We start from the raw sequence: 10,219 nt of genomic DNA on the forward strand, positions 1-10,219 counted from the left end.
TAAGTCACGCAGACAGCACAGAAACAGAGCGAGGACGAGCTGGATTCAAAGGCGAATGAATAAGGCGAATGAATGCGTCAAACCCAATAGATGATGTTGCACTCTCCTCCTCAACTCCAATCTCTCTCCCTAGAGAGACTTGCTGTGTGTTAGTTCTGCTGTGTGGAACCACTGGCTGTTTTCAATTGATGGAAAAAGTATATTTGAAAATGATCAAGGCAAAGCATGTACTCCGAACTGCTCTAAAAACGTAGATTTTATTCTACACAAATGATAGCGGGGAAGAGCCAGGCCAATAGACTCCAACATTGATGACATCATTTTGTGGCTATGGAAATAATGCATAATGTGGATTGATGAGAAATAACTGACATGTATTTATTTAGCGCCATTGACACCTGCATCTCCATATTCGCATGTTCCACATATAATGTGACAAATAAAGCAATGACAGTTAAGCTTTCATCCATAGTTTTCAAACAATCTGAAATAGATCGGCGCGTAGCCTAACCATCCGTTTCATCACCAACACCAGTCTGCGCAGACCCTTGTTTCTATTTGGTCCATAAACAACTCATTTGCTGACTGTGGACGCCGGATTTGTGGGCTATAATAATGACCTTCACGTAGTCTATGCATTATAGTTAAAGATTTTACAATGATATAAATGAGTATCTTATAGGTAGCCTATCCAACTGCAAGTTCGATACATTTGCCAAATATTGCGCAAACACCTAGGCTAATATAAAACGGAATTGTTCAAATCATTTATATGCCCCATGTTGAGGCAACGTATACAAAGGTTTTAATGCTCGTGCTTGGTTAATTGACCTTCTTTCTCCACATCATGTAATTCACCAAACATGTATGTCTATGTAACAGGTTCCACGGGTGATCAGAGCAGAGCGCGGCTTGACAGGTGCTCCTGCCTGCGACTTGCCCGTGAGGCGTGCATACAGCCGTATTGATCTCGAACAAGCTCTAAATCAATGGACATGTGAATGCATGTCATGAAGTAGCCAGAAAAACAATATCCTGCTCATACTGACCACATAACTTTTCAACGTGACGAAATGATGCTTTATCAATAACCAGCCTACACCATAAACCAGTGGTCATCATTAGCCTATCAACAAGATGCAGTTTCGCCTCAGCATCAGTTCCATACTACCCGGTCCATGCCACTCCAACAAATCATGTGATAGATCATTTGAAACAACCCAACCAATGTCAGTTGAATATGAAAAGCGAAAACTCACCCTCTAGGTCCCCTGGTCGTTGGCATTTCTGTTTTAGCAAATAGCAACCACTTGCTTCTCCCGACCACTTCAGAAAGAGTACAATTCCTTTCCTTCTCAGCCCAGCCGTCCAGCTCACTCTATTCCGGGTATGCGTCCTCTCCGTAATAAACTATACCAGGAATCATTTCAAGTATAATCCTTGACATGTATAGGACCTTGGTGGACAGTTCTGCTAAATTAGACCATATATTTTACAAGTATAGCAGCAATGTTGTCCAAATGTCTCCTCTCCTCTCAGTAGCTCACCCGCTGTTCCTCGCGCAGTGACTGTAGCGCTCATGAACGCACAATAATCCCCCTCTCTCTTGCTCGCGCGTAGCGTTCTGCTTTGCTCTCACACACAGGTTGTCCGGCGGCATTCTCGGGCTTTGTCGGATATGGTCGGTCATTTACGGCAGGGTTTCCCAAACTCGAACCCCTCACATTATATCGGACCTTTTGCTGTAATGGTTAAGGTGTTGTTAAGGTGTCGGCTTGACGGTCACTGGACCTGCGTCCAAGTCCCAGTCGGGGCTACTCCCTGGACTCGCTACATTAGTGTCAGAAGTTGAATGGCGCAAGTGAGGCCATCGGAGAGGCAAGTACAGGTAAGAGACTTGGTGTAGAGAAGCGTGGGGACATGGTCTCAATAAGAAACATTGTAACGTAGCGACCTTTACCCAACACATAGTGGAGCTAAAAAGTATACTTTTAATAATTTTAGTAATGTCCTGCAATAATTGTTTTTTTGTCATGGGGCAGAGAGAAAATGTTGCAGTTTTAAAACTAATTTCATACAATTTTACCCATTGTGCAGAAAACGTGTTTCCGTTTTTAAAACGAATTTCCTGCTATTCTACACATTTTTGCCATAGGATGGAGAGAACATTTGTCCATTTCTAAAGAGGCACTATGCAGAAATCGCTTGCCATTTCCTGGTTGAAATTTGTTTTAGAGTTTGCCTAATTTCAGTGTGACAAAATAATGACAAAATATGTTACAAAACAAACAGGTATAGTGTAGAGAATGATTGTACCAACTAAACTGCTGTGAAATATATTTTCCATAACCAAACATGTTGTATTTTCAGCTGTTTGAAGCTGGTATACAAAACCGAAAGTAAAAGATGCAAAAACTAAACTTAAAAATGGGAAGTATAGAAATAGCACACATAGAGCAGATGTACTGTTTATTAGACTTGCTTTCTGTGAGAATGACAGATCTATAACTCACATTTCTATCAGAGTTTTGTCAGGTTGCCCAAAAAGGTACATATTGCAGCTTTAAAACTAATTTCATGCATTCCTACAAATTTTTCCATGGGCCGGAGAGAAACATATGCAGTTTTAAAGCTTATTTTCTGATTTGCCATGACTTGTTCATATGATATCTGAGTGAGATTGACAAAAACATCGATGGAGGGTCCCCTGAATTTTGCAGGATTTACAAAACGTCTTCTCAAAAAATAGTTTTTGGCTGATGTTTAGACGGTGTTAGAGCTGTAACCACAGAGTTTCTAAACTAAGAAGCGCAACATCGCAAGACTTCCGGTAACGCTTGCGAAACAGCCCAAACAGTCCAGGTCGGGGTTTGAGAAGAAAATGAGTGAAGTAAAAAATTCTTCCTTAGTTGTTTATTTTCTCGAAATCTAAAGACACAACCTGGATTCGAGAGAATGTCTTAAGTAGTTGAACATTATTATTATTACTCCAACCTTACATTTTCGAGAAGACCTTTAGACCCAATGAGGTGTTTTTACGCAAGGGCTTAGCTAGCCAACGTTGCCATGACATTGCCTAAAAGTGTGATCAGGGATTTCTATTGGAGAAGTAGTTTCTGCAAGTTGGACTCAGGGGTAGACTCAGGGGTAGACTCAGGGGTAGACTCAGGGGTAGACTCAGGGGTAGACTCAGGGGTAGATGGGACACTCCAATTAGTATGATATGTTACGTTACGTTTCTTATGGTATGTATTCATTTGTCGATCCTCATATTGTACTGTTTTTGCTTTAACTGCGTTGGAGCTGTCAATATGATGTGCAGCTACTCTTGATCAATGTCACGAAGCCACACCCATCCCACTCAAGTTAGATGTTCAGAACAAGAAAGTGTAGGCTATATAGATAGATAGTTATGTTCAAATTGAAAATCGTGACACAAAATAATTAGGATTTCTATCAGCCTAATTTATTGAACATTGCATCTCACATTCCAGTTTTCAAACTTGTAAATAAGGCTGCATGAGATTTCTCTTAATGTGACTCCGTGCAGCCAATGACAATGTCCGCTTTAGGTATAATGCCAGGAGCTGCTTCTGGATTTGACAGCTCTAACCCAGTTCTACCTCCGACACCACCAAAACAACCGCTAAGCGGATGTTGGCTAAAGTTGACCTGATTGAACAGAGCCCTTAATAAATGACTAGTTTTACAGCATCTCTATGGCATTGAGAGTTTGTGGTTTGGCTACAGCTTTATTGGCAAATTCAGATTGGTAGGCCAGATAGTAGGCTGACCAACTACGTAAAACATACGTTTTCTATAAACACTTATGTGATAACAAGTTTAGCATGTCCTCCAAACCTAATTACCTTATTCAATAAAGTGTTTGAAAAGATGTTTCTGCTAATGATATTTGTAATAAGTTTACTAAAGTCAATGTGGTTATAGGAATTTAGCCTACAGCTAGTCTGTTTACTTCCTCAGTCTAAAAATACCTTGACAGATCACAGACATATCTTTGTGAGCAGTCGGCTAGGCTAGTGCTTTTGCCACAGTCAACCCCTAATTCTACCCTCCCTGATTTGATGCTCTGATGAAGGTCTTATGACCCAGAACCAGTACTATGTGTGCACCCTTTTCTTTATATAGTGCACTACTTTTGACCGGAGCCCTGGTTAAGGTTAAGGTGTAATTTGGAATTCAGACTACATGAATATGATGACCTAATGTGCGAGACTTTAGGAGGAGTTAAAGGGATAGTTCACCCCAATTTCAGACATTTTCATATAATATCTCAGAGGTGGTCTAAAGTAAAGCTGAGGTCAACAACTCTCCCTTTAATGTGAGCTGGCTGACTGGACAATAGAGAAACAAATAAAATCAGAAATGCTTTTATCTCTAAGGCCTGAGGTCCAGCTCAGACCACATTCTGACTTGTGAGCTGGCTGACTAGACCATAGAAATCAAATAAAATCAAATGTTTTATTGTTTTATCTTGTTGTATGTTTTTACTTCTGGACCGTCTCACTGTGACTGTCACTGTAAGTCATTGTTATTGACCCTCATTAACAATAGCCAGACATACAGTACAGAAGCTATTCAGATGGCCTCTACAAATTTGGAAGCACTTTAGCTAAAATATACATTTGATGTATCTATGCATTAGATTTATCTATTTATAAAAAAAAACATTGTTTGATTTTCTATGTGAGCTGGGCTGCACTGCATATGCGGTAGTATTTTGAAACCACAAACCGTTGTGGACAGAGACAGCTTTTTAATGCGGACCTTGTCCAATATGAATGATGGTAGAATCTGATCTTATAGTAGGGGGAAAAAACGACATGAAGGATTTTGTTCACTGAGTGCAGGTCTTATTGAACATCAATCTTTTATCTGCTCAAACGTTCAGAGCACAGGGACCAGATTGATGTGTGTCATAGATATACCTCACCTCAGCCCACTCAGAACCATGGTTGAGTCCCACATCGCATTCTTTTCCCTATATAGTGCACTACTTTTGACCAGGGCCCATAGGGTCTGGTCATAGGGAAAAGAGTTAGCATCATATTTACCAGACTGAGTACTGCTGCGCTATCAGTGTAACGAAACAGAATGTAAGCTAGGTCAGAATATGAGGTCAGAATAGGGTGCCATTTCAGACACAGCATCCTCTCTTTGTGTGGAATCACATGCCAGAGATCAGTGAAGCACTCAACCTGGACCAACATCTCTGTAATGTACAGTATTACCCTACGCACAATAGAAAAGTACACATTTTTCCTTCAAATATGAAAAAGAATATGTCTACAGCAGTGACATGTGGAATCAGTTTTAGATTTTCAATGATGGATTATCACAGTGAATAAGACAAATATAGCTTTTTATTCTGAGTTGTGTTGTACACAATTCGACATATATGGCAATTTAACCATCTGCTTGAGCTCCTTCAGTATGCTGTCAGAATGTATAACATGTTACATGTACTCTCATTTATTACTAAGGTATATCCAATTTAGCTTTTGATATATCCTTCTACTGTATACTGTAGCTTTGGAATGTTCGTAGTGTGTGTGTGCGTGTGCGTGTTTTATAAGTAGCATTATGATAACAATAACATAACAGTTAATGGGTCACAACATGTGGAATATATAGTATCTCTGACCCATTTATGTGCTGGGGAATATAATATCTGTTACACACTGTGTGGAGTTTTAATAAGCTCCTACTACTCTGATGTGTGGTGCCAAATTATCCAGCGCTGCTTGGTTTCTTTATTTAGTCAAGCTGGGCTATTTCTAACCCTGCAGTTTTTGAAGGAGAAAAGCTCAGGATAGATAGGATAGGAATGGAGAGGAGGAGAGAGCTTATTACTTTGATGGGGTTTAGCTGGTAGATAAGCACAATAACCCCTCCCCCATGGCTTACATGGTGCATCCCAGGGATTGTTACAACACCAAGCTTCCACTCTTAGAGCAGAACATTGTCGGTGAAAGTCGTTGAAGAGAAACATGAAAACACAAAGGCAACAACAAAACTCACAATATACTGTAGATGGAAAACAGTACTATACACCAAGAAGCCTATTTCTGGTCTTGTCCTTGTATGTAGTGTTACTATTGTATATAATGTTACAGCATTTCTGTTTCTGGATGTTTAGTAATGCACCTATGACTCATCACTGGGTGCTTACATCAGACACCTACACATCAACTGGCACTTCATAGGGATTTCTGCCAAAGCCTTTGAAACACGTGTCTCTCTCTCTCTCTCTCTCTCTCTCTCTCTCTCTCTGTGTGTGTGTGTGTGTGTATGGATATAGTAGCATGATTGATCTGTGCCTAGTGTAACACTGTAATTAAGTATATAAATCAATGATTAAAAGCGTTGCTGGTTTCTCCTTTGCATATCCCTTAGAGACGGGCCAGAATGTGATTCATTTAGTAGTTCAAGAGGTTACACCATCACCATCCTCTATCCTCCCCCAATCACACGCACACAAATGCACACACACACAAATACCCACACACGCGCATGCACACACCCACACGCATGCACACACCCACTTGCACGAACGCACACACACACAAATACACCCCCCCCCACACACACACATACACAGACACACGCACGCACCCACACCCAATCACCCACCCACACGCTCTTACACACACACACACACACACACACACACACACACACACACACACACACACACACACACACACACACACACACACACACACACACACACACACACACACACACACACACATGCAATTCAGTTGATTAAGCTGGCAGGCCCTGTAATGGCCTTAGAGCAGTGTGCATATGGCACAACAACAATGGAGGAACAGCACTATCCCTACTTTCACCTCCCACAGGGACAATGCCTCTCCTCCCTCTCCAGACCTCCAGATCACAGCATGGCAGATGACCCTTAGTGCCAGCTCCCCAATCACTTAATGCTAATGGAACAAAGGCTGGGTCAATTATGAAATTCAATGACATTTGTTGACACGCCCACTAATCACATCAGACATCAGACTAATCTTATCCTAGCCTTAAACTTAACCCTTACCCTTACCCTAAACCTAACCCTAACCCTAACCCTAACTACTAACCCTACTAACCCTTATCCTAGCCTTAAACTTAACCCTTACTCCTACCCTAACCCTAACCCTAACCCTAACCCTAACCCTAACCCTAACCCTAACCCTTATCCTAGCCTTAAATTGAACTCTTACCCGAACCCTAATCCTAACCCTAACCCTTATCCTAGCCTTTAAACATAACCCTAACCCTAATCCTAACCCTAACCCCTCAGAGCTCTCGGCGCTCTCATGTCCTCCCACTTTCTCCATACCGGTCAGAGGTGAAATAGGCCCGTGCAACCCAAGATTAGACACCAATGCAAACATAAACCCTCTTAAACCTAACCCTTATCCTAGCCTTAAATTTAACCCTAACCCTAATCCTAATCCGAACCCTAACCCTAACTTTAACCCTTATCCTAGCCTGCAAGGTGCAGGTTAAGGTGCAAATTACTAAACAGAAATTAACTACCCACAAAAACCATGTGGGAAAAAGCTACCTAAGTATGGTTCCCAATCAGGGACAACGATAGACAGCTGTCCCTGATTGAGAACCATACCCGGCCAAAACAAAGAAATACAAAAACATAGAAATAAAAGAACATAGAATGCCCACCCAAATCACACCCTGACCAAACCAAAATAGAGCCATAAAAATCTCTAAGGTCAGGGCGTGACAGTACCCCCCCCCCCCAAAGGTGGGGACTCCGGCCGCAAAACCTGAACCTATAAGGGGAGGGTCTGGGTGGGCATTTCTCCGCGGTGGTGGCTCTGGTGAGGGACGTAGACTCCGCTCTACCTCTGGCTTGGCCCACTTATGTAGCGCCTCTAGAGCGGGGACCCTCGCCACCGACCCCAGACTGGGTACCCTCGTAGCGGGCCCCGGACTGGGGACCCTCATTGTGGGCCCCGGACTGCGCACCCTCGTTGCGGGCCCCGGACTGGGCACCCTCGTTGTGGGCCCCGGACTGAAGGGCGCCTCTGGAGGCTCCGGACTGGAGGGCGACACTGGAGGCTCCGGACTGGAGGGCGTCGCTGGAAGCTCCTGACTGGAGGGCGACACTGGAGGCTCCGGAGTGGAGGATGTCATTGGAGGCTCCTGACTGGAGGGCGACACTGGAGGGTCTGGACTGGAGGGTGTCGCTGGAGGGTCCGTACTGGGGGGCGACTCTGGAAGGAGGAGACCTACAGGAGGCCTGGTGCGTAGAGGAGGCACCGGATGAACCGGGCTGTGGGGGAGCACTGGAGCTCTGGTGTGCAGCCTTGGCACCACTCCTCCAGGCTGACTGCCCACTTTAGCCCGGCCCCTCCAGAGTGCAGGCACAGGTCGAACCGGGCTGTGGGGCAGCACTGGAAATCTGATGCTTAACACTCGCACCTCTCCATTAGGCTCAATGCCCACTTTCACCTGGCACGGGCGGAACGCAGGCAGAGGACCAACTGAACCGTCCTAGCGCCCCGGAGACACAGTACGCAGAGCGGGCGCAGGATACCCTGGGCCGAAACGGCGCACCGGAGACCAAGTGCGCTGAGCTGGCACAATCCGCTCTGGCTGGTTGCCCACTCTTGCATGGCACTTGCGAGGGGCTGGCATATAGCGCTCCGGGCTATGAGCGCGCACTGGAGACACCGTGCTCTTTACCGCATAACGCGGTGCCTGACCAGTACCATGCTGCTTCCAGTAAGAACCTGGGAGTTGGCTCAGGTCTATCGCCTGACTCCGCCAACCTCCCCGTGGGCTGCCTCTCGTGCCTGCTGCGCTGCCTTGCCTCATATCGTATAGCTTTAGCTGCCTCCAGTTCTTCTTTCGTGCGGCGATATTCCCCAGCTTGTGTCCAGGGTCCCTGTCCGTCCAATATCTCCTACCATGTCCAGGAGTCCTGAACCCTCTGCTCCTCCATACCACGCTGCTTGGTCCGCTTGTGGTGGGTAGTTCTGTAACGGTATTCGTCATCTGAAGATGAGGAAGAGGAATCATCGGACGAAAGCGCAGCGTGGTAAGTGTTCATGCTTTATTTAAAACGGAACACGATAACAAAAATAACAAAGAGAATAACCGAAACAGTCCTGTAAGGTGCAAAACACTAAACAGAAATTAACTACCCACAAAAACTATGTGGGAAAAAGCTACCTATGTATCGTTCCCAATCAGAGACAACGAAAGACAGCTGTCCCCGATTGAGAACCATACCTGACCAAAACAAAGAAATACAAAAACATAGAAAAAAGACCATAGAATGCCCACCAAAATCACACCCTGACCAAACCAAAATAGAGACATAAAAAGCTCTAAGGTCAGGGCGTGACAGCCTTGGTGTGAAATAGCAAATTGTCATGCTCTGAGCCCTTACCTCCACACAGTTTTGCAAACAGACGTGGAACTTCGATGTAGTTTACTGAAGTTACCTGATGCAGTATATCCTAGAGTTATGCGCTCAGCTCTTTTGCCACCAGCTGCATTGGTATCTCGGCCTTCACAGCTTACATCCATTTTGAGTGCATAAGCTGAGGAGTTTTTGAGTCGTTCATTCATTTTCCCCTTGATTGCTAGCAATAGCATCAATTCTTAATTTCATAGAATTATCTGATGAAGGTATTGTTGTAAGATCCTGTGCCTCTGCCTCCCCACACACTGCCTCTGCAATAGTGCGTGGTTTATTGTAAGTATCTAAAAAAATCCTGAAAACTCATCATTTCTCCATTCTCAACGATAGTACACATTTCCGTTATACCCTGATTAACCCACTGTTTAAATCTTTGATCATATGTGCCAGGTTTAAATTTGACATCATATGCACATCTCATCATCCTATTTGTGTTTTTGGACCAAATCAAACCAAATATCTAACTTGAATGTTGTTATTGGGTCCAATATGTCCTCCAAGGTCTTAAATAGTATCTCCCACCAAGTTTGGATTGGCTTTCCAGTTCTGCTCTTCTCTATATCCTTCCATCTTGCACTGTAACTTTTATCACACTAGTAAACTATGGATCTAAGTTGTGTTGCATAGAGATATTCTCTCAGGTTGGGGAATGCCCTCCCTCATTTATCCTTAAATTGTAATGTGCAATATCTAATCCTAGGTCTCTTACCATCCCAAATAAATCTCCCATACTCTAAACTG

At 43.8% G+C, this 10,219-nt stretch overlaps 1 protein-coding gene across 1 annotated transcript in view; it reads right to left on the bottom strand.

Moving 5' to 3' along the window:
* Positions 1–1,569, bottom strand: part of ptprfa (protein tyrosine phosphatase receptor type Fa) — a 408,795-nt gene extending 407,226 nt beyond the window's left edge. Inside the window, exon 1 of the mRNA XM_031785716.1 lies at positions 1,260–1,569. The gene's annotated coding sequence lies outside the window, so the exon portion shown is untranslated. The remainder of the gene's footprint in view (positions 1–1,259) is intronic.
* Between the last annotated feature and the right edge of the window lie 8,650 nt (positions 1,570–10,219).

Source organism: Oncorhynchus kisutch, linkage group LG13 (assembly GCF_002021735.2).
Source record: "Oncorhynchus kisutch isolate 150728-3 linkage group LG13, Okis_V2, whole genome shotgun sequence".
Classification (NCBI taxonomy): Eukaryota; Metazoa; Chordata; class Actinopteri; order Salmoniformes; family Salmonidae; genus Oncorhynchus; species Oncorhynchus kisutch.